The 27025-nt window shown below is 33.6% G+C and overlaps 1 long non-coding RNA gene across 1 annotated transcript; it reads right to left on the bottom strand.

Annotated features, from left to right (window-relative positions):
• Window positions 1-765: 765 nt before the first annotated feature.
• Window positions 766-3866, bottom strand: LOC123573517 (uncharacterized). Its single transcript, XR_006698073.2, has 3 exons — window positions 3631-3866; window positions 2041-2112; window positions 766-837 (listed from the first exon to the last, which is right to left on the bottom strand). It is a non-coding gene; the product is annotated as an uncharacterized lncRNA (long non-coding RNA).
• Window positions 3867-27025: the final 23159 nt, after the last annotated feature.

Here is a 27025-nt window from a genome sequence, read left to right as displayed (position 1 = left end):
AGTATAAATATTTGAAGAACACATGGTAGCTGCCATTTATTAAAAGTTTTATATGCATCCAACCTTGATGGATTTCTAGGATATAGAACACATTACTCTTACATATGACAACATTAACGCATAGGTAGGTTAGTCATTTTTCCTAATTCGCTCAGTCTCGTACCCAGGCCTATATGGCTCTTGAGACTCAGCTTGTAGCCAGAGACATAATGTTATATATTAATCATTAAATGTTTAGAATGAAAGCAATATTAATGTGATCAAATATTCTTATAAGGAAAAATGTATTTGAAAATTATGAAGGAAACAAAAATATGTACAGAACACCTTTACAGTATCCCATGGGGCAAAGGCTTCCCAGGAATAGTTTAGAAGAAAGAGTTAGTCCTTTCTAACTATTGACTAAAGATCCCAGAAGTTATTTGTAGATTAATTTGTAAAGAAATTTTATAATTTTTGCTCTTAGCTAATACAAATAGTTTCTGAAGCCTAGTAAAAGAAACAGCCCCCAAAATATGTGACCTATTGAACACTGACGATTTTATATCTAACTTAACAATCTTATCCTAAAAATTCATTGTTAAATTCTCCATAAACATCTTAGCTCTCAGGTGATCTTTGATCCAGTCATAACATTGTAGTGGTTCCAATATTAATACATAAATTAAATAAAATCTTCTTAGAATTATACTTTTTCTTTTTTGTGATTACATATAGTATGATGAGTACTCTGATACCAGTTCATTTATTTATTTAATAAATATTAATTCAGCACTTACTAGATATCAAGCTCTGCAGGGTCAGAGGTGAACAACACAGAGGTGATGGCCCTCGTTCCTGTGGAATTTACAGCCAGGTTGATTGACTAACATTACAGTAATATCATTAATTAAGTTTGAGAAATACTATGAAGGAATATAGAAGAATACAGAACATTTTATTGGACAGCACTGATCCAAGAAATTAAAGACCAATGATACTTATTTTCTGTACACTATAACTACCATTTGTTGAGTATGTTCTTCTATGTTTATAGAAGAACTTCTATGTTCCTTCAATATATTTGTCTCTGGTTTTCAAAATGTTCCTACAAAGGGTACAGTCATTCTTAAGCCTAACATAAAATTGAAACTGAGAAAATTAAATATATACCCAAGTTAAAACTTCGAACCAAATAGTCAAAATTTATTCTAATTTGATGTGGAAAATATATTGCATTGTTTCCTCTATAGTTTATAGAATAGGACTGATCAACAATAATATATATGATGTTCAGGGTATTAGTAGAACAAGAAAGAATTATGTTTTATCTATCTATCTATCTATCTATCTATCTATCTATCTATCTATCTATCTAGTGTATCCAATGTTCAGGGGCATATTCTAAGTCAATAACATGAAAATTTTACATTAAATTTACCATAAAATATGTAACATGAAAATTGGTAATCATATAGCATACCACTTTGTTTTAAAAATAAATGTAAGAATTATTTTTTTGAATAAAAATAAAATTGTCAAAATCTACTTTAGACATGACATTATTTAAAATAGTCTCAAGCATATTATACATGCAAGTCCTTTATATAGAAAACTACAAATCGCTACTGAAGAAAAGCTATATAAATGAAAAATATTCCATTCTCATGATTGGAGATCAATATTGCCAAGATGCCAATTATTTTCAAATTGATTGTTACAATTCTATCTTGTTTAATGTATCTGCACAAATTATTATATCTCTAGTCTAATTCTAAAACTACTGAACATAGACAATTTTGATCAGCCATAACAGAGAATTCAAAACCAAGCTCTTACAATTTGATGTAAAATTAAAAATTAAGAACAATGGCATTCATTATTTATATGTGTCTATGTGGATATACATATGGATATTTAGGTACAGTTATGAATATAAGTGTCAATGCAGATCCAGATATGGCAAATAAGGTATAAATTTGTGGATATAAAAACCTCAGGATCATCCAAAGCTACCATATTTTACCACTTCAGGCATATATTTACTTAAGTTCATGGTACCTTCTGAAATTGTTCTGGAGCTTTATCCCACCAGAAATAACACTCCACCATTCTCTACGTTTTCTGTCTCACCTATAGGAAAAAAAAAAAAAAAAAAAAAAGGCTAAGGAATACTTGTGCAGGTCACAACCCAGGGAAACTGGCCCACTAACAGATGTAGATTTAATCATAAAATCATAGAATGCTACCCCTATAATAATGGTGGATTATACTTGAAATAGCTGCAAGACACATTCCGCCTTTCATAAGCATATATAAGGAATCCCAAAGTCAGGAGTGAAGGCATAAACAAGGATTCTGAAGGACGTTGAAGCCTCCAATACCTGTAACCAAAATAAATGTTAATTACAGAACAAATCCTATCCAGATTAACATGAATCCTCATAATAAAGACCTATTTACCCTGCTTCCATTTGCTCATTTGCCATGTTTGGTTTTCAAAAAAACATTTTATTAAATGCCAAAAGGCAAAAACAAACAAACAAACAAAAAAAACCCTCTGAAAAGACAAAGAACTAATCGTAACTAACCTCATATATGACACAGATGTTGTAATTAACATACAAGATAGGTAAAAAAAACTGACTCCTGTCAAAAGCCTAAATGGAAAAGTCAAATAATAAGCCAGAATAGATAGATAATATAAGCAGAAAGATGGAATCTCTAAGACAGAATCAAAAGCAAATGCTGGAAATCACAAACACTGAAGCAGAACTTAAGAATGCCTTTGATGTACTTATCAGTTGACATAATATGGCCAAGAAAAGGCATGTCAATAGAAACTTAACTGTTTCTATTTCCTAAACTGAAATGAAAAAAAAAAATACAATGTCGAAGACAGAAAAATTATGAGTGTGTAACATTTGCATAATTAGAATACCAGAAGCAGAAAGGAAAAGAAGCAAAAAATCTATTTGAATAATAATGATAATTATCAATAATTAATTATAGAAATCAAACTGCATATCCAGGAAGCTCAGAGAACACCAAGTAGAATTAATGCCAAACCCTCTACATCTAGGTGTATCATATTTAAATAGCAGAAAACCAGAAAAGAACATATCTTGAAAGAAGTCAGATATAATTAAAACAACTTACCGTTAGAGGAATAAAAGAAATTGTCATTGTTCTACAGAACACTGTTGAATGTGAAGCACTGTCCAAAGCCCCGTTTACCTAAACATTCCACAGACAAGTGTGGGATTTCTTAAATTTAAATCTGATTATGAGCCCCCAATAACTAGAGTAAAGGAATTGAAAAAATAAGCCTTTATTAAAACATCTTCCCTTTAGGTAGAAGGCTAACAACAAAGATATGGCTTCTGTTTTTTTCTATAGCTAACTATTATGATGGCTACTTTTGGTACTCCCAACTGACCACGGTCTGCGAAAGCACTGAAAGATGAACAGCTCTACTCTTCTGTATCAGCATTCAGCAGGAGTATTTTTATTTTCTCTAGATTCTCATTAGTGAGCATTTCAATCTCTTCCTCCTCTTCCAACATGCAAGCACACCTGTCTTCAAGTGCGCCTGTGCACGCGCGTGCACGCGCGCGCGCACACACACACACACACATTTTACTAACCTACCATAGGTACTGCAACTGAACAGGTCCCTGTCAATCAGGAAATCCATCCCCACTCTCAAATTTCATCTCTCTTCATCTTGGGGAACTTCTTCATTAAACTCAAAGCATCAATACTTCTCAATACATCTTTTCCTCTTCTATACTTTGATGAATTATTGTCAATGAGCCAATGGCTTTTACTATATATAAGCTTGGTTGAGGATAATCTTCAGGGGTGCTGTTAACTTCTTTGATACTCTGAAACATAAAATCCATTAGTATACCTTAAGACAAATGAGGCCCGAACAACACAAAACAAGTTTGTCCATTCTACTTATTTGTTTTTCCTGAGATTCTCCTTCAGCCACCAGAGCAAAGAAATTAATACATTACAGTGTCCCATTACGTTGATATTCTCCTAGCTAGCAGAAGCATATGCTCAGAGAATATCAAGAGCTGATAAGACTGTAAAGCGTTATTGACTCCAATCCCCTTATTTCATAGATGAAGAAACAAAGCCTCAAAATAGTTAAAGGACTTCTGAAGGTCACACAATAAGTTAATTCCAGAAATCTCTTGGTGAAATGCTTTTTAAAAAAATATCCAGTCACTTATGTTTGTAGCATATTATTACATAAACTGTTCAAAACAGCTGGATATATTTCATATAATTAAGTAATTAAGAGAAATTAAGTCAGGGTAAAGTCTAATAATAAGGTGTTTCCTTATTTAAATAGCTTGTTATTGAAAAAACTGTGTGATTGTGGTATGTCAAAATTCATTTTCAGGTGGTATGTCAAAGTTCATTTTCAGGATATGTTGAGTTCATGGAAAATAATTTCAAAGTAATTTACAAAATTTTGTATTCTCTCTTGCTTTGTTTGTTTTACTTGCTTTAAAGTGGAATAGAACATGGTCTACATTTAAGTTCTGTTCAATTGATATCAACCAAATTAACATTTCAGCAACCTTCATATCACCCCTGGCAACTCTGGCAAAACATGGTTTATTAGGTAAGGAACATATATATGTAGATAATTGAGAGTTTTTACACATATACGTGTGTGTATGTTTTTACACACTTTGTTTCTTCTGAAGGAAGGGAGACTTTAAATAATTTTGAAATATAATCTCAGTGAAATTAGACAGAGTTTGATTGACAGGTTAATAAATATTTCAATATTTAGTGGATTACTGAAAAAATAGGTCATGATTATATAGAATTTTCTTACCCCACTTTTACTTCTAGAAATTGTTTTTCTATTTTTATCAGTTCAATGTGTGGTAAATACAATAGCACAGTATTAAACTTTGCAATAAATAAAATACTAATGAATCAAAATAACCTGAGTATGAAATAGTTTGTAAAAACTAAAGTTGTGAATCAAATGCAATTGGTTCAAATAACAATTAAAGGTGTTGAGTTCCATATTTAGTTGCTCAGGAAAAAAAACAAAACCAAAACCAAAAAAAAACAGTTAACTTTCCTGCCAATATCCTGTTAATAAAATTAATAGATTAATAAAGTTTGTTTAATGTCACTACCGTTTCCTATTTGTTTCTTCTTCTTTTTTTTCTTTTTTCTATTTACAGTTATTACATGCTAAAAATTATACTGGTTTTTGAATATTGTCTTTGCATGGTTGAAGTCAGTTTCAAATCTTCCTTCTCTATACTGACTTCAGTGCAAGTAAATTACCCCAAAGTAGAAATTTCTTTTCTTAGGCATAAAACCATCTAATTTAACTTATTTAACCATTAGTCCTTTTTTATAATTTAAAATACTTTATGCAATAATTTATGCCAGAAGGTGGCACCAAAAGACTCAACTTTAAAATCCCTTTATTAATAAGTGCATACAATTATTCTATTTCTAAAGGCAGAAAAATATCATTGCAAGTATTGATTAAAATGATAAAGACAATACGTACATTTTGAGGTTCTATGGGGCACTGACCAGGAATACTTACTTTTGACTTCAGATATAACACAGCAGTAATAATTCTAATAGTTTATGCTCATTTTACAAATTTATATGCATTTCTGAGCATCTTAAAAATGGTTGCTTACAGATTATCAAGTGGATGTTTCACATAACAAGAGAAAATAGCATATACTCTCTCCCAGTAAAGTATGTTTCTGATATGTGGTTTAAATTTCCATTGTGAAACTTAGGCCATTTTAGTTAGTTTTGTAACTTTAAAGATAGATCTAGCCGGGCGCGGTGGCTCACCCCTGTAATCCCAGCACTTTGGGAGGCCGAGACGGGCAGGTCATGAGGTCAGGAGATGGAGACCATCCTGGCTAACACGGTGAAACCCCGTCTCTACTAAAAAATACAAAAAACTAGCCGGGCAAGGTGGCGGGCGCCTGTAGTTCCAGCTACTCGGGAGGCTGAGGCTGGAGAATGGCGTGAACCCGGGAGGCGGAGCTTGCAGTGAGCCGAGATCCCGCTGCTGCACTCCAGCCTGGGCGACAGAGCAAGACTGTCTCAAAAAAAAAAAAAAAAAAAAAAAAAAAATCCAATGTCTGATTAAGGGCAAAAAATTGCCAAGTTCCATTAGTATTGTCGATAATATATAATTCCTTTTCATTTGTTTTTGTCTTGAGCAGTAGGTAAATTCAGTAATGTGAGCTCAAGCTCTGGTATCAAAACGCATGATTTTGAGTTCTTGTTCTGCCATCTTAGTAGCTGTGTAGCATTGGGCAATTTAAATAAATCTCTTGCCACCTCTTACTCTCTGTCTCTCTTTCTCTGTTTAAATGTAATTTGTTAAACTTACTTCGTCATAGGGTTGTAAGTTGCATTAGAATTTAAATACGATATACACATAAAGTGCTTAAACAGTTCCTGGCAGTTAGTAAACTTTCAAATATATTTTCCGTTAATAATATTATTTTTTAAAAAGTTTTCTCTTTTGATAATTACCTCTAAAGATCCTTTCGTCTTAAATTTCCAAATAATAAAACTCCTTGGAGTTTGATTTAGTTGGGAATCATAAAAGGACACATTTATCTGATGAATTATTCAGTACAAAAAAATATCAATTTTTAACATTTTATAAAACTGCCAGAAATATCAAGTTGTAAATATTTTAACCTGTTGGTTCGAAGAATTTTTTGAAAATATTTATATCTGAGCAATTCTTTATAAAACAGAAAAGGAGAAAATATATATTGAATAAATACAATTTAAGCAATGAAAGTGTATATGAAATTTAAAAAACGAAACTATTCTGCTAAATCAGGCAAAAAAGAGCAAATTTAGTAAAAGAAGTCACACTTAATAATGAGTTAACATGCAACATGAGTAATGTTGTTACTAAATTTTATCCACACACATATATATGACATATATATTTATATTTTGGGGTAGTAACTGATATGTGTCTGCTATAAAACCATAGCACATTTATCTTTGGGGCACAAATACAAAAACTTGAAACCGAAAAACCGGGTGAATATGCTATAATAAGATACAAAATCTACAGCTATTCTAAGCAATGAAAATAATGTGTGCCCTATTAGTTACTTAGTCACTGTTTGCAAAACAAAGGCCTACAGAAGTAACCAAAATGAAAAGAATCTAATTTTCTAATTGGTTTATCTCAGAAAGAATTATTTTATTTTGCCTCAATAAAAATGGATGCTAATAATAAAGGAGTAGATAAATGACAGGAACTACATACATTCTAACTACAAAGAACTTAAGAATGATTTCTACAGCAAAAATACAATGATTTCTAACCGAAGGAAACTATCACCTCCTCAATCTTTCTCTCTGTTCTAGAAAATTCTAAATTCTTCACATCTTTATTACTATAACATAGAAAACCAAAGGTTATAGTTGATTATTATATTACTTATAAACCAAGTTTATAGTGTCTTCATTTTTATCCATAAGACAATAGAATCTGAATTAGGCTAATCTCAAGAGGTATTTAGATTCATTTCAGATAAATATTTAAATTGGTTTTGGAAGCTTCTTGAAACAGTCACATTATTCTTCCATGTTATAAATTACTGGAGGTTTGCACATGTGCACATATAAATGTTTAGAACACACTTTCATATAGGCCTCACAAATATTTTAATATCCTTTATAGTTTTATAAAAATCTTACTAACCTCTGTCCTTTAACATTACCTTTTGACTACAAAGTAAAAATTTTCAAGCTTATTTCTTAACATCTACATTTCAGTTGGTCATGGATGTACCTCAGTTTTAAGAAAGCTGAAAAAGGCTTTGAAGATTTTCGTTGAAAGGTAAACTTCTCTTCAAAGCAAAATTCACCTTACTTTTCTGGTAAACTTGCAATGTTTGTTGTTGGTGGTAGATTCCTGGGTGTTAGTTGGATATTTGCTATATTTTTGTTTTGTTCTGAATTTGATGCAAACGAAATGTTAATATATTACGTTAAAAATTCCAGTTTATGGAGTATTTCCTAGATACAGAGACATGTAATAAATTTTAAAGCACTGAATTGATGTCAACCTTCATAACTGTTATATTAATGTAAATGTTTGATCCCATTTATCAGATAAAAACACCTGAAACTGAGAGAATGTAAACAATCGAAAGTCATAAAGATGATAATAAGAAGTAGACAAAGAATTTATGAGTGGAACCATCTGATATCAAAGCATATATTCGTAAATCACACTACTAAAATATCTTGATCTGTTAGATATTGCTTTAGTCTCTTTTCAAATATAAATTCCTGTTTATAAGTCTGATTCATGAAAGAAATATTAGAATACCAGTTCTCGATACTCTTCTACATTTAATAAGGGGGTTCAAACAGTTAAAGATACTGCGTATACATGCCATGGACAAAATTAAAGGGAGGAACAAAAACAAAAGTGCATTAAGTTATTTAGTTGAATAATCGGATATAATAACCAATTGCATTGATTGTAAGTCAGACTCAAAAAGTTGCTTAACAATATAGATGCTTTATTTTCTTTTTCCATTCAGTATATATTAAAATAATTGTACTGCTCAGGTTAAAATGAGAAGTTAATTACTATTATAAAGATATGTTATTTCTGTATCAACTGCCCTAAATACTGCAATTTTAATGTTTAAAGCTTTACCTAATTTTTGTATTTTCCCAAATTTGTTAGTATGTAATCAATAAAGGATAAACTGTTTATAAAGCATTCAATTGAAATTACACAACATTTCTATCTTCTTAAAAGCTTCCTCACTTCCTTCTGCTAGCTATCCTTCCTATACTATCACATGTCAATCATAAGAAAAGCCACAGGATCTTAAATAGTAATGAAATATTTGCACAGTTCTCATATACATAGAATATTTACACACTTCACACATATACTTCACATACATCTAAATGGCCAAAAAGCACATGCAAATATAATTACTATTATTAATCATCAGAAAAATGCAAATTAAAAATAAAATACAACACACACTATAATTGTGAAAATTAAAAAGGACTATAATAATGTTGTGAAACAAATGAAACACTTTAGCTATTTTAAAATTTGTAAATAATTAGGTATATTACATTAGTTTTTCTCTTTATTGTTTAACATGTGAATTATTTGTTACATTTCTGCTCATATTTTGTGGCACAAATAAGTCAACATTTTGTCATGTATGTATATCATCATTCAGAGAAAAACAGCATAAAGTCATTTATTATGTTCTACTGTTGGTTTTGCCTTTTTATTTCAGAAAGACCATATGAACTTACATGATACAACTGAAAAAGTTTATGAATGTGTATATATACATAGGTAAATAGATAAGCCAGTAAATAGATTAGATAGGTATAATGAAAGATATCTTATTCTAAGGGTAAGGACATCAAGGCTAAAATATCTTCTCAATTTTTGACTACTTTTTATTTTTATGTCCCTTTATTATAAGTTTCATTGCGTATTATCACACTCTTCAAGTTCATTTTATACATTTTTTTAAAGTCCTCTTTCTGTCACCTATACAGACTCTTCTGCTCAACAAGTCTAAGAAATAGACAAAGTGCTGATCTTTTCTTATTTCTTTTCATTATTTTCCAGGAAATGTTTAGGTATTTTAGTTAATTCAAGGTTTTAATCATCACATTTGCATATATAGCTCCTACCTTCCTTATGAGCAGAGACACATAATTCAACTGGATTGAACCAAATTCTAAATTCTAAAGCTGGCCAGGTGTGGTGTGGTTCACGCCTGTAATCCCAGCACTTTGGGAGTCCGAGGTGGGTGGATCATCTGAGGTCAGGAGTTCGAGACCAGACTGGCCAACATGGTGAAACCCTGTCTCTACTAAAAACCAAAAACTAGTCATACGTGGTGGCATGCACTTGTAATCCCAGCTACTCAGGAGGCTGAGGCAGGAGAATCGCTTGAACACGGGAGGTGTAGGTTGCAGTGAGTGGAGATTGCACCATTGCATTCCAACTTGGGCAAAAAAAGTGGAACTTTGTCTCAAAAAATAAAAAATAAAAAAAAATCTAATGCAAAATCCTGATCTGCTAACTAGTATATCCCAAGAAAATAGTAAATTTATTTTTCACTGGTAAAATATCAATATTTAAATTATTATTGTTATTGTGATTGTTATCATGATTACAAACTTTAATGCAGAAAAGAAACATGTGTTACTTAGGTGGAACTTTAATAACGTCCTGAACTAAGAGTATTTGTTGTTAATTTTCACACACAAAAAAATCAAAATTTGTAATTGCCTGAAATTTCGATTATAAAATACCAAATCTTATGTTCAAGATTTGATGTTGTAATGTTAATGTCTTTCATTTTATTACTTTCCTTTTATTACTCACTTTTGCATTGTAATCAAAGCAATTACAATGCTTTGATTGTAATTGACTACTTATTAATCTTTTCCCAAGATAGAAATAATCTCTACCTTTCATTTTACCATTGTAGAATGAATAAAAGAAAAATGTACTATGTCAAAAACTACTTGTTAAAATCTACCAATTAATCAAGGCAACAATGGAAGTAATTCTTTGTTCTATTATGAATTCTAATGTCTTTTATTCTGAAATTTTATATTTTGGAGAATAACATAAATTTGATATACTTTTATTAAATATGCATATATGGCATGAATATTCTATTTTTAGTAACAATATGTATGCAGCTTTTCTATGTGAATAACGTCTGCCAATTTAAAGCAGCTTTATTGAAATATATTTCAAATACCATAAAATTCATTTATTTAAATTCTACAATTCATTAGTTTTTAGCATATTTGCACACGACTGTCTTGTCAGTTTAAGCAGTTAAATTACTTAAACTACCAAGTATTCTTTACTTATCAATCCGATATTTCACCCTCATTCACTACCAGTCACAATCAACCACTAATTTATTGTCTGTCTCTGTGAATTGCCCTAGTCTGATCTTTAATATGAAAGGAATCATATGGTATATAGTCTTTTGTGATACTTCTTTCACTTTAACATGTTTTCAAAACTCATTCATGTTGTATCATGTATCCGTATTTTATTTTTTATTGCTTAATAATAGTTCACTGTTCAAATAAATAAATATGTATCTATACCATATTTTGTTTATTTGCTTATCTGTTGATGGACGTTTGGGATATTCTAAACAGTACCATTAAAAATATTGAGGTGCAAGTTTGTTTGAACAATAAGATTTTTTTTTTTTTTTTTTAACATTCTGTAAAGACCAATGCTAGACTACTGGACGCATACAACAAGAGTATTTAGTTTCACTGTTCAACATTTTAATTCTGATTCACTGTTCTTTTCTTTGACATTTTATACCTTCTTTAACATACCTAAAATTATATTGATACTGATGTTTATCTACTTAGATAGTTACAAATAATGAACGATATATGTCTGTACCTTTGGATCTTACATAAAATGGTGAGGGGTTTATTTTTAGGTTTTCAATGTTATGGCTGATGTGACATTGACCAAGTTACTGTAGTTTTATAATTACATCAAATAAATAATAATTTGAGAACTTCACATTCATTTTCTTCTTTTTATTGATTAACCTTGACTCTTCACCTTTCCATAATATAATCACTTCAATTTGTCAAAAGTATGCTGAGATTTTGACCTGAATTTAATTGAATCAATAAACAGTTTGAAGATTATTGGCATCATTGCAATATGTATATACTTCACCATATAGCTTTTCTTCAATAGCAATTTGTAGTTTTCCCTGTAAAGGACTTCAATATATATTTTTGAGACTATATAAAACACAGTAGGCAAATTCTTAATTAGATCGCTTTATTTTTATTCTTGGAGTTGCCATGAATTTGTACATTGTTGCTGGCAATTTTAAATATTGCAAATCTAGAATTTCTGACCAATGTACTTAATAAGAAGGTCTGGCCAATATACTCCTCCTAAAATATCAAGAAGGCCAGACTTTCTCAATATTTATAAATTTTCAAAATTATCTGTGACATACAAATTTATAGTAACTTGTTGCTTACTGTAAAATTATTTTTCAAATGTTTTTCCATCAAAAATCTTTAGGTATCACTAGATTATTTTGTTTTTTTCTTTTTTCCTCATGTTCCATGTCATCCTGAGGGATGAAAAGTGATGAAGCAATGAATATACTCTAAGTGGGGTACCAAAGGCACATCCAGTTTAAGAAGATATTCAGCATCTGAATAGTGATTCAGAGTGAATTGCTACTGCATATTCTGTATTTAACCATTAATTGTGAGCACACTGTTTTATGCTTTCTTATTGGCTTACTTTGTTATTAAAGTCCTATAGTCAACTTTTTATAAACATAATATCTTCAAATAAATTTGCACATTCTTTTTCAGGAATTATTTCGAAGCCTGGGAAATAAATGTACTTTATAAATTCTTACTGAAAAAAATCCTCTATCTAGTTTTCTACATATAATAAGATCTTTATTATATTGTTCTATAATATCCTTTATTAGATTATTAGAATTATGCATTATGAGTACCCAGTTTCACTGTCCAATGTATTATTTCTGATCCACTTCTATAGTTCTTAATAAGGAATGGATTCTGCATTTTTTTTTTTTTTTTGAGACGGAGTCTCGCTCTTTTTCCCAGACTGGAGTGCAGTGGCCTAATCTTGGCTCACTGCAAGCTCCGCCTACCTGGTTCATACCATTCTCCTGCCTCAGCCTCCGGAGTAGCTGGTACTACAGGCACCCGCCACCACACCTGGCTAATTTTTTGTAGTTTTAGTAGAGACGGGGTTTCACCGTGTTAGCCAGGATGATCTCAGTCTCCTGACCTCATGACCTGCCCGCCTTGGCTTCCCAAAGTGCTGGGATTGCAAGCCCGGCCAGATTCTGCATACTATAAGTATTTTTTGATCTACTAATTTCTAAGAATTCTGATGGAATACCAATTGTGAGCTAAAAGCATAGCTTTATAAATTTCTTATTATGTTATTCCAAATTTTAGGCTTCTATAGATTATTGAGTTTATTAAAATTCATGTATATGTTCCTTATCTTGGAACATTCTTAGTACTGTTTCTGGCACACAGTTAGTGCAATCACTATTTCTAGTATTGATGATGGTAATGATGATGATGATCATCATCATTATTCCCCTCTAAGGTCTATGAGTTGTGTAATAAGGACAAGATAATGAAGACTCAGAAAAGGTAACTTGTTTAAGGTCACCCAGTTAATAAGCCACAAAGTTTCCAAACTAGGCTTTGTGACTCCAGAGCATGTGATCATTAGTACAAATACTCCCGCAATAAATATTTTTTAATGTGAGCCTGAAGAATGAATACATAAAACCAATTATTTCTATCCCTTTCAACTAAGGGAGGTCTAGAGTGAAAAAACAATTAATCAAAAACATTTTCTTTGTCTAAGTATGTATTGTGCACTCAGCATTTCTAAGGTTTGTGACAGACGCAAAAGAAGAAAACACACCCATGCAGACACACATGTATATATGTACAGACATACATGCAGAAACACATGTATACATATGAATATTGACTTAGCGATTAGATGGCAAGAAAATAATAAGTCCTATAAAAATAAAATAACATGATTTTTAAATATGACATACTTCAGAGAAGAAAAATGAATGACTTTTACTAAGTGAAAAAGGCTTTTGGAATAGAAAAACATTGGCTGTCAATCAAAAACAGAAACTCTGAAAAGAATGAATACAATCTTGGGATTACTCTTGGTGAAAATGAATCTAACTGAAGCTTTTTTAGGTGCCTGAGGAATACTGGAAAATAGCATTGCTGAAATATAGTAAAGTCATACTATACTAGATTATGAAGGCCAGAAGCGATGACTGGCTTTAACAAATTAAATAATAGGGTAAAATTTTATACATAAGAGAAAAATCAGAAGAAATCAATGATTTATAAAAGTTATTTAAGTCTGTAGACTTCAGGCTGAAATGATAGCAGGGAATACTATAGCTAATAATGATGAATTCACTCAAAAATACTGAAAAACCTATTACAAGAGGAGAAATGTTTAATTGGTGAAAGATAGTTACTTTTAGGAGGAAAGTTAAAGGTCACATTAGACAAGATTATGTGCAAACTTAGATCAGCATGTGGTTAAGACAAACCATTCAGTGAATGGTTAATATGCATGATAGAACCAAAACTCACAGCAATGAGACTGGTCAGTTGTACAGTGATAAATCTGCCCAGTGCTATTTCTTCCTAACCACATTGCTCCTTTCATTGTGTAGAAGGAGAATAATCAAATCATTCTATCATTGAAACTAAAGAAGAATTTCAAGGAGTGGATGATTCACAGTATATAACTCTGTGTAATTCAAATAGTTTAGACATGGCATACAGTCACTGGTTTTATTGCAAATAATATGACTACAGTGAGTCTTAGAAACCTTATTGGTAAAAACTATAAAGATGAAGAGTTGATTTGGAGAACATAATCACAGGAGTTTAGAAGAAAACAAGAAAAAAAAATGATTACTTTTATAGCAGTCAGGAAGAAAATAAACATTTTGTCTTTTGCATTGTGTGTTTGCACCTGTGAGAATAGTGCAATGAACTATTGATATTCTCTGTCCTGCTTACACTGCTCTGGACACATCACAACTTTACACTTGCTATTCTCTCTGATTGGAATAGGCCTTTTCTTTCTGGTCTTTCTTCCAGTTCTTCTTCTAACACTCCAACCTCTGACAAGCAGGAATTTTACATTCACAAGAACTAAGATTGTGGAAACTAATTTTTCAAGTAGGTCGCTTGGATTGATTCACTTTCTGTAATCAGAGTCGCTCTTACTTCAATCTCTTATTCCCAGGCCCATCTACTCTATCTGTTTGGGATCACAGAATTATACTATGTCCATTCATTTAAAGGATATACTAGGTCATGAAGGAGAGTGCTCCAGTCTCACTGAATACAGTCTCTAAACTTGTGCTTCTGCTTCATTTTTCAAGAGGCTATCCCAATGTTCTTTCAGGAAACAAACTACCAAATGCTACAGTATGTACTTGCACCAGCTCAACCCATGATAGAGTACCCACTGCAACATTACATTTGCCATAAAGTAGATCATTACAACTTAAGCATATTATCAGGAGTTCACCTCTGTAAATGAGATTTCTGAAAGCCTCTGATAGTGATGCTGGGTGAAACACTGTGAGCAGTAATGTCTAATTTATAACTGGAACACATGCTAAATACAATTAGGATGAAATGTTATTTCCAGGGTGGAAAAGGTACAATTATCAACTTTCTACTAAGCCATTGCTTGATCTTCTTAAAGAAACATGGTGGGACATTGGTTTTTTTGCCTATAGAACAGAGGCTCAGTAAGAATAGTAGTCAATCTTCTTGGCAAGAGGGGGCCATTGTCATTATATTTAATAATATACATAGGAAATACTTGAATAATAATATTTTCAAAAAAACAGGCTGGAGGAGAACATACACATTATAAATAAGCATGAACACTAAAGCATGAAAAGGTACTCATATACATACACATATGTATTATATATATGTGTATATAAACGTATGTACACACTAACTACAAATAAATTCAAGAAAATTATAGGAACCAAACGTGGCGCAGAGTATAGAAAACACAAAGAAAAGTTTTGAATGTAATTACAATATGTTAATAACATTATATTATATCACACGTGTAGTGAGAGTCTGGGTGCTTTATGTGTAGTTATTTATAATTGCTTATGTCAAAAATAGTTCACTATATTTTGAAGGAATAATGTTTAATAAGCCATTGCAATTTAGACGACATTTTTTGCCTTGACTAGGTCTTTGTTTACAGTGATTTTATTATTTTTATTTTATTTTTAAAATTAAGCCTACCAGTAACAGTAATGAATTAAATTTAAATAGAATTTAGCAAACGTTATACTTCCATATACAAAACTTCTGCGTAACCACAGAAGTAATATACACCAGATTTTCAGATCAAAACAAGCCAGGAACAGCAATAAATTATTTTGATGAGAGCATTAATATCTTAAGTGATCTTTATAGGCTGGAGAAGTAGACTGCAGCAAAAAGAAAACATATGGGATTTAGAGAGAAACAACTACCTTACACAAAGAAAGCATCATTATTTAATTAAATGTTCTCTGTGGAAAAGAAAACTAAGGAGTTTACCAACAGACTGTATATTGGTATCTATCTATCTATCCATCTATCTATCTATCTATTTATTTATCTATCTGTCATTTTAGATAAAATAATTGTTCTGTGTTTAACATGAACTACTAGCATGAAGAATGTGTCAAAAACTGCTGATAGGTTTAGATTGTTTTAATAAGAATACAGATAAAGAACAGGGAACTAATAGTAACATGTCTCTAGTCAGGCCCATTTGACGGGTAAGGTTGGACAAACCATGGGAAAAGCATAGTATCTGGGCGGGACAGCACAGTCTCTCATGGCTTCTCTTGGCTAGGAGAGGGAGGTCCCTGGCCCCTTACACTTCCCAGGTGAGGTGATGCCCCACCCTGCTTCTGCTCACTCTCTGTTGGCTGTACCCATTGTCTAACCAGTCCCAGTGAGTTGAATCGGGTACCTCAGTTGGAAATACAGAAATGACCTGCCTCACCCGTAAATCACTTACACATCTGAAATATTCTGTATGATTTTCTGAGCCCTATAGTAAGAAAAATGTTAAAATTTTGTAGTAACCAAATTATGATATTCTGATAATATTTATTTGTCCAATTTTAGAAAATTTATCTTTAATGACATGGTAATATTTGGAATGTATCATTCTTTCCAATGCGATCTGTCTTTAAATAAATAGAAAATATTTTTCTAACATATTAAAAATATAACAGTTCAATAACACATCATAAGGCCATCACTCAGATTAAGCAATTATTAGGATTTTTATTTTATTTGTTTTATTTATTCCTCAATATTTATGTGAAGAACTTGAAAGAGAGTTATCACTCATTAGATAATTTTGTTTATTATATATCTAAATTCATTTATTTAAAGTATGCGCATTTCTTTACAAACATTTTTATTATTATAAATACCAAATAACAGTAATAGATAGAAATGATGTTTGAAAATACTTTCAATGCTAGTAACTTAAAGAGAAATGACATGGAGTTTAAATGTTTAAATGTTAACTCATAAAATATCAGATAATATGTTGGTTGGAGGGAGAAGTATGTACTTCTGTTGTCTCCAGACAGCACATTAGGACCTAGACCAATGACCCTACTGTAACTTTCATCAGTTATTCGTGCCTGTGAATAAATCAGATTTTTTGTTTTGAATGTGTATAAACTAAGATTGGCCAATCATGTAATTAGAAAGTTTTCCATAGGATTTATGAATAAGAATGAATTGAACCAGGTCATATTTTCCAACCCAGATACATTTCAACATAGAGTAATAGTCTGTTCTCAGATGCATGCATGTTTCTCACTTAATACTCATTTCTGTTTTTCTGTGTGTACAGCATATAAACACCAGTGTTTGTTCCATAAATAGGTATCCTCAAACCAAAAAGTAAGTTGCGATTGCCAGACTACAGCTATAATATTTTCCGTAAGAAATTAACATAATAGGGGGATCTGGCAAGATGGTCAAATAAGAATAGCTGCAGCCTGCAGCTCCCAGTCAGACCAATGCAGAAGGTGGGTGACTTCTGCATTTCCAACTTAAGTACCTGTTCATCTCTGTGGGTTAGACAGTAGGTGCAGCCCACAGAGAGCGAGTAGAAACAGGGTGGGGGGTTGCTTCACCTGGGAAGTGTAAGAGGCCAGGAATCTTCCTCTCCAAGCCAAGGGAAGCCCCAAGGGACTATGCTATCTGGCCCAGATACTACCCTTTTCTCATGGTTTTTGCAACCCGCAGAGCAGGAGATTCCTTCGCGTGTCTACACCACCAGAGCCCTGGGTTTCAAGCACAAAACTGGGTGTCTGTTTGGACAAACACCAAGCTAGCTGCTGGAGTTTTTGTTGTTGTTGTTGTTGTTGTTTTTCCTCACCCCAGTGATGCCTGACACCCCAGTGAGACAGAACCATTCACTGTCCTGGAAAACGGGTTGAAGCTAGGGAGCCAAGGGGTCTCATTCAGTGGGTTCCACTCCCACAGAGCCCAGCAAGCTAATCACCACTGACTTGAAATTCTCGCTGCCAGCACATCAGTCTAGTCGACCTGGGATGATCAAACTTCGTAGCGGGAGGGCCAGCCACCGTTACTGAGACTTGAGTAGGCAGTCTTCTACTGACGGTGTTAAGGAAGCCGCCGGGAAGTTTGAACTGGGTGAAACTCACCTCAGCAGGGCAAAGCTGCTGTGGCCAGACAGCCTCTCTAGAATCCTCCTCACTGGGCAGGGCATCTCTGAAAGAAAGGCAGCAGCCCCAGTCAGGAGCTTATAGATAAAACTCCCATCTCCCTGGGATAGAGCATTTAAGGGAAGGGGCAGCTGTGGACCCAGTTTCAGCAGACTTAAATGTTCCTGCCTGCTGGCTCTGAAGAGACCAGCAGGTCTTCCAGCACAGCACTCAAGCTTTGCTAAGGGACAGACTGCCTCCTCAAGCGGGTCCCTGACGCCCGTGCCTCCTGACTGGCAGACACCTCCCAGGAATGGTCAACAGACACCTCATACAGGAGAGCTCTGGCTAGCATCAGGTAGGTGCCCTTTTGGCATGAAGCTTCCAGAGGAATGAGGAGGCAGCAATCTTTGCTGTTCTGCAGCCTCCATTGGTGATACCCAGGCAAACAGAGTCGGACCTACAGTGGATCTCCAGCAAACTCCAGCAGACCTGCGGAAGATGGACCTGACTGTTAGAAGGAAAACTAACAAACAGAAAGCAATAACATCAACATCAACAAAAAGGATGCCACAAAAGAACCCATCCAAAGGTCATCAGCATCAAAGATCAAAGTTAGATGAATCCACAAAGATGAGGAAAAACCAGCACAAAAATGCTGAAAATTCCTAAAACCAGAAGGTCTCTTCTCCAAATGATTGCAGCTCCTCCCCAGCAAGGGCACAAAACTGTATGGAGAATGAGTTTGATAAATTAAGAGAAGCAGGCTTCAGAAGGTGAGTAATAACAAACTCCTCTGAGCTAAAGGATCAGTTCTAACCAAATGCAAGGAAGCTAAGAATCTTGATAAAATGTTACGGGAACTGCTAACTAGAATAACCAGTTTAGAGAAGAACATAAATGACCTGATGAAGCTGAAAAGCACAGCATGAGAACTTTGTGAAGCATACACAAGTATTAATAGTTAAATCGATCAAGCCAAAGAAAGGATATCAGAGATTGAAGATCAACTTAAGAAAATAAAGCATGAAGATTAGAGAAAAAAGAAAAAAAGGAACCAACAAAGCCTCCAAGAAATATGGAACTATGTGAAAAGACCAAATCTACTATTGATTGGTGCCTGAGAGTGATGGGGAGAGTGGAACCAAGTTGGAAAGCACACTTCAGCATATTATCCAGGAGAACTTCTCCAACCTAGCAAGACAGGCCAACATTCAAATTCAGGAAATACAGAGAACACCACTAAGATATTCCTTCAGAAGGCCAACCCCAAGACACATAATCGCCAGAATCTCCCAAGGTTGAAACGAAGGAAAAAATATTAAGGGCAGACAGAGAGAAAGGTCAGGTTACCTACAAAGGGAAGCCCAACAGACTAACAGCACATCTTTCTGCAGAAACCCTACAAGCCAGAAGAGAGTGGGGACCAATATTCAACCTTTTTTTTTTTTTTTTTTTTTTGAGACAGAGTCTTGCTCTGTCACCCAGGTTGGAGTGCAGTGGCGTGATATTGGCTCACAGCAAGCTCTGCCTCCTGGGTTCATGCCATTCTCCTGTCTCAGCCTCCCAAGTAGCTGGGACTACAAGTGCCCACCACCATACCCAGCTAAATTTTTTCATATTTTTTTAGTAGAGACAGGGTTTCACCATGTTAGCCAGGATGGTCTCAATCTCCTGACCTCGTGATCTGCCCGCCTTGGCCTCCCAAAGTGCTGGGATTACAGGTGTGAGCCACCATGCCTGATCTCAACATTCTTAAAGACAAAAATTTTCAACCCAGAATATCACATACAGCCAAACTAAGCTTCAAAAGTGAAGAAGACATAAAATCCTGTACAGAAAAGCCAATTCTGAGGGATTTTGTCAATATCAAGCCTGCCTTACAACAGCTCCTGAAGGAAGCACTAAATATGAAAAAGAAAGCCAATACAAGCTGCTGCAAAAACATAACAAAATATAAAGACTAACAACACTATGAAGAAATTACATCAACTAAATGTGCAAAATAATCAAGTAGCATCATGACGACAGGATCAAATTCACACATAACAGTATTCACCTTAAATGTAAATGGACTAAATGCCCCAATTAAAAGACACAGACTGACAAATTGGAAAAAGAATCAAGACCATCGGTGTGCTGTATTCAGGAGACCCATAGGTGTGCTGTATTCAGGAGACCCATCTCACATGCAAAGACACACATAGGCTCAAAATGAAGGGATGGAGAAACATTTACCAAGCAAATGGAAAGGAAAAAATGCAGGAGTTGCAATCTTAGTCTCTGATAAAGCTGACTTTAAACCAACAAACATCAAAAAAGACAAAGACGGGCATTATATAATGGCAAAGGGATCAATGCAACAAGAAGAGTGATCCTAAAGATATATGACCCATACAGGAGCACCCAGATTCATAAAACAAGTTCTTAAAGACTTACAAAGAGACTTAGACTCCCACACAATAATAGTGGTAGATTTTAAGATCCCACTGTCAATATTAGACAGATCAACGAGATAGAAAATTAACAAGGATATTCAGGACTTGAACTGAGCTCTGGACCAAGCAGACGTAATAGACATCTACGGAAGTCTCCACTCCAAAACAACAGAATATACATTCTTCTCAGCACGACACAGCAATTATTCTAAAATCAACCACATAATTGGAAATAAAACACTCCTCAACAAATGCAAAAGAATGTAAATCATAGCAAACAAGTCTCCAAAACCAGAATGTAATCAAATTAGAACTCAGGATGAAGAAACTCACTCAAAACTGCACAACTACATGGAAACAGAACAATCTGCTCCTGAATGACTACCGGGAAAATAACGAAATTAAGTCAGAAATAAATAAATTGCTTGAACTCAATGCGAAAAAAGAGGAAACATACGACAATCTCTGGGACACAACTAAAGCAGTGTTTAGAGGGAAATTTATAGTACTCAAAACCCACATCAGAAAGTGGGAAAGATCTGAAATCCACACCCTAACATCACATAAAAGAATTGATAGCAAGAGCAAACAAATTCAAACGCTGACAGAAGACAAAATATAACTAAGGTTAGAGCAGAAGGAGATAGACACATGAAAAACCCTTCAAAAGATTAATAATCCAGGATCTGGTTTGTTGAAAAGATTAACAAGATAGATAGACCACTAGTCAGACTAATAAAGAAGAAAAGAGAGGAGAATCAAACAGAAACATTTAAAATGATAAAGGAGATATCACCACTGATCCCACAGAAATACAAACTACCATCAGGGAATAATATAAACACCTCTACTCAAATAAATGAGAAAATCGAGAAGAAATGGGTAAATTCCTGGACACATACTCCCCCTCCAAGACTAAACCAGGAAGAAGTAGAATCCTTGAATAGACCAGTAACAAGTTCTGAAATAGAGGTAGTAATTAATAGCCTACCAACCAAAAAAAGTCCAGGACCAGGTGGATTCACAGCTGAATTCTACCAGAGGGTACAAAGAGGAGTTGGTACCATTTCTTCTGAAACTACTCCAAACAATAGAAAAAGAGGGACTCCTTCCTAACTCACTTTATGAGGCCAGCGTCATCCTGATACCAAAACCTGGAAGAGACACAACAAAAAAAAAGAAAAGTTCAGACCAATATTCCTGATGAACATTGATGCAAAAATCCTCAATAAAATACTGGCAAACCAAATCCAGCAGCACATCAAAAAGCTTATCCACCACGATCAAGTCAACTTCATCCCTGGGATGCAAGGCTGGTTCAACATACGCAAATGAATAAGCATAATCCATCACATAAACAGAACCAATGACAAAAATCACGATTACCTTAATAGATGCAGAAAAGCCCTTTGACAAAATTCAACAGCTCTTCATGCTAAAAACTCTCAATAAACTACATATTGATGGAACATATCTCAAAATAATAAGAGCTGTTTATGACAAACCCACAGCGAATATCATACTGAATGGGCAAAAGCTGGAAGCATTCCCTTTGAAAACTGGTACAAGACAAGGATGCCATCTACCACCAGTCCTATTCAACATAGTATTGGACGTTCTAGCCTATCAGAAAGTGGGCAAAGGATGTGAACAGGCAATTCTCAAAAGAAGACATTTATGTGGCCAACAAACATATGAAAAAAAGCTCATCTCATCACTGGATATTAGAAAAATGCAAATCAAAACCACAAGGAGATACCATCTCATGCCAGTTAGAATGATGATTATTAAGAAGCCAGGAAACAACTGATGATGAGAGGATATGGAGAAATAGGAAAGCTTTTACACTGTTGGTGGAAGTGTAAATTAGTTCAAGCATTGTGGAAGACAATGTGGTGATTCCTGATGGATGTAGAATCAAAAATACCATTTGACATGGCAATCTCATTCCTGGCATATACCCCAAGGATTATAAATCATTCTACTATAAAGACACATGCACACATATGATTTTTGCAGCACTATTCACGATAGCAAAGACTTGGAAGCAACCTAGTGCCCTAATGGTAGACCGCATAAAGGAAATGTGGCACATATACACCATGGAATTCTATGCAGCCATAAAAATGAATAAAATCATGCCCTTTGCACAGACATGGATGAAGATGCAAACCATAATTCTCAGCAAACTAACACAGGAACAGAAAAAACAAACATTGCATATTCTCACTCATAAGTGGGAGCTGATCAATGAGAACACACGGACACAGGGAGGGAAACATTATGCACGGAGGCCTGTCAGGGGGTGGGGGACAAAGGGAGGGATAACATTAGGGCATTAAGACAAATACCTAATGCATGTTGGGCTTAAAACCTAGATGATGGCTTGATGGGTGCAGTAAACCACCGTGGCTCATGTACACCTATGTAACAAACCTGCACATTCTGCACATGTATCCCAGAACATAAAGTATAATAAAATTAAAAAAAGAAATTAACATGATAGAGAAATGCATATTGAAATTTTACAGAAAAAAACTCACAGTAGACAATGAGTACTAATATGTTTATTTTTTTAAGTGAGAAAACATCTAAATAAATAGTCCTTCAAAATTTTAAAAATTGTGTTTGCCTTAATGTGATTATATGCCTGCATGTTAAACTTTCTACTCATTAATACATACTTTAATTTCACAATCAAATCAGTAAATATCAAGGCTTTAACTCCCAAAGCTTTTACTCCCTGTGACTGGAACAGTCACATCTTTTTGTTTATGTCAACCCCATGAAACCCTTATAAGGCATATATGGTAAGGGCAAGAATAAGAGACAAGTGTTGGCACATCATAAATGGTGAGATACCAACCATAATGGTAAAGTGCCTACCACTAATTCCTAAGCATACCTAGGAAGAAGAGAAGGGGAAAGTGAAAGAATATTCCAGCTAAGTAAACACTCTTTATCAAAGACGTAGCCAATGACTTTGTAAGATATGTTTGAACACTTAACATTTGCCAAAGGAAGCGAATGTAAATAGCTGAATATATTCCTGTGTCTGCTCATAAACTGACACAAAAAGAGAGACTGAATTTTCAATAGATAATTAACAATTTTTAGCACATTTTCCACAGAAAGTTCCAAATGCCCATGAATAAAATTTAACTAAAAACTTTGAGAAGTAACATGCCAATTCATTAATATATTTTAAATTTTCTATTGCAACTCACTCATGCTAATTTTTGCAATTTTTATTGAAAGCAAAAGTTGAGATTTTAATCATACATAATTTATTGTTCTATATATGTGATAATAAGGAATGTGCATTTCAATTCAAATCAGAATAATAGATCCTTGAATAATAAGTATGACCAATTTGAAATGACCTTTTATAAAATGATTTTATGTAATCAAAGTAATTTTAGGAAAATAATTGCATTTCTACCCCTTACAAGGAAATGTTATATTTAGCTTTTAGTATCTGGGTTTATGTTGTTGCCAAGAAAGTAATATGGAAAGATTTTTTGTGTGTCTAAAATAGAGTGTAATTATATAAATTGCTATAATGGTATTTATTTTCTTATTTTTTTATGTCTAAAATTGGTGAACTAGGCCAAAGATATATAGTTAAATCACATATATTTGGTACAGTTGTGCTAATTTAGATATGTTGTGTTTTTCGTAGAACTTATTAATAAAAACTTTCATTATCATAATGCCTTTATTTTCTAATCTTTCTGATTCTATTAAAACTTTCTCATTTTAAACAATAACACTCCCTTTTAAAACATTAAAAAATTCAAGTCAGTACTTTCAACATGTCTAATGTTTCTAGCAGACAACGATATACACAAAGATGACATCGGCAACCATGGCTAACCACCTTACTCCCCTGGTCATCCCCTGGCCCCATCCAAGACCCAGTCATGTTTCCTACGGCCACAACACTGCTGGAAAACAAGATATCTGAATGTTTGAGAAAACAGGAACTGATAAAGAAAGAGATAACTGATAAAAGAAGACTAGTAGTAGAATTAAAGGGAAAAAAGAGAAAAAGAAAAAAATATAAAAGTTTCAAGTAAAATATACTGATTTCATCTCCATCTCAATTCTAATTAATCTATGAAATTAAGTTTTTATGATATCCTTAAGATAAAGGAACTTAGTAATGAGCTATAATTTAACTTTCATTGTTGGAAAATAAAATCCAAAAAAGAAAACAATGTCAGAATCCTTTTTATATATTTTAATAATAATATCACAGCCATTGCAAAAGTAAGTCAAGTATCTTGTGAGGCCACAGCTGAAAATAGAGAATTAACAATGCAGCCTGAAATGCAGCCATAGGTAGTTGGCTTAATACATAAAGAGGCAAAGGAAGAAAACAAGCAACTAAATAACTAAGAGGCTGAATATTCATTCACTTGGCTCAGTCCCTCTCTAAGGTGTGTTTTTGAAGTCAACATTAATTCTCAATAACATGTACAGAGCAGCTGCTTGAAGGCATTGACTGGTTTCTGCACCTGCTGAGTTAATGTCAAAATGTCCATTTTGCTGTCCCTTTGCTATAGCAACAAACTATTCTACTATCTTGATAACTGGTTAGTCACATCCCCAAATCTACAGTTCTACCTTTTTTTTTTTTTTCTCTCTTGCTTTTTCTCACTTCTCAGTCATGGCTATTGTCATTTGATTTTAACTTTAGCAGATAATTTCAGATGTATTCTCATGACTGCCTTTTCAGTAAAGATGCAATGTGTAAAAAGTGTGCTGCTTAAAAATAAGTCACTTACAGAAAACTAAACTGAAAAGTTCATGGAGAATCTATGATTATAAAAGCTGAGAAATTTATCATATTGTAGTCCTGTCTCTCTTTGCTCTTCATTTTGAATGAAATTTTTCATCATGGTTTTTGATTATACATTCAATTGTAATTCTGCCTGAACACAGACCCATTCATTGCACACTGCAGATCACTCAGCTGAGGAATATAGAAAGAACATACACATGAAAATTTTCAATACAATATAAAAAGCAAATGTATAAAATTCTAAAAGGACAAAAATATTTCTTAAGAAAATCACAGATTTAAGGAGTGTTTTACTTGTACATTTAACCAGAGAACAAAAATTTGTACTGATTTGGTGCTATTTGCTATTTTATGTGATATATGCATAGCTGACTCGATTTAGATATTCAATTGCAGATTCAGATATTCAGTGATATTCCATTAGGAGATTATGATAACTTTTTATTATATAGCCTTTAACCTGCTCTATAAAGCCGTCATTTTCTTTTTATTTCTTTTGCTTAGATTCTTAGGTTTATTCTTGACTGGAGGAAGAATAATTGCATTGACATTTACAATTATTAAGATACAATCATGTTAAAGTTAGGTTGTATTCTGTCATTCAGTGTATCTGGCTTGAGGGAAATTATGTTTAAAAAAAAAATAGAAAGGTGAAAGGAGCTTGCATTTACTCTTCTGTTTCATATGAAACAGTGGTTTCTCTATTAACATAACCATAGTTATGGCTCCCAGCAGCCAGGAGAGACCCAAAGGGAAAATCACAAGCAGGTGATCTACTTGACTGGGTTCCTTCAGGGTGGGTTCTCCTATTTGAGAGTCAGATTACAAGCATGGCTTCAATTACACAACCACAATGTGAAAGTTTAAGAGCTTTTTTTTGCCTTACAGATTGTCAAGCTAAGCAGAGTGACCAGATGAGTCAAACAATTCTTTATCCTCGGTCCTCTGTAGCAACAGCAACTGCACACACAAAAGAGGACTTCTCCTATTTAAGGGTCATCTGAGTTGGGGTGTCCTAATTTCAAGGAGTAACTTTCTACTGAATATTTCAAACAACTCTGGCAGCAATGACAATCGAGCAGTTTGTCACCAAGCTGAGGTTAAGCAGCTGCTCCATAGAGGGACTTCACATCTATCTTGGTCAGCCTTGGCCAGACCTGTGTCACAATAGACGGTGGTTTCCCCATTACTCCTAAAGCCTTTACATACATACATTTTAGAAGAAGCAGTCTCTTTCAAAGAAAATAAGTGATACAAGCAGAATAACCTAAGACATTTTAGGTAATGCTTGTGCTTAGTTGTTCAGATTGCTACATTGATATGCCATCTGTGATTTTAAATGAAATTTCTGCTCTATGAGAACCATATGGAAAAACCTTCTACCTAGAGAAAAGGAA

This window comes from Macaca fascicularis, chromosome 5 (genome assembly GCF_037993035.2).
Source record: "Macaca fascicularis isolate 582-1 chromosome 5, T2T-MFA8v1.1".
Classification (NCBI taxonomy): domain Eukaryota; kingdom Metazoa; phylum Chordata; class Mammalia; order Primates; family Cercopithecidae; genus Macaca; species Macaca fascicularis.
Note: the sequence above shows the minus strand (reverse complement) of the source record. Positions and strands in the feature narration are given on the sequence as shown.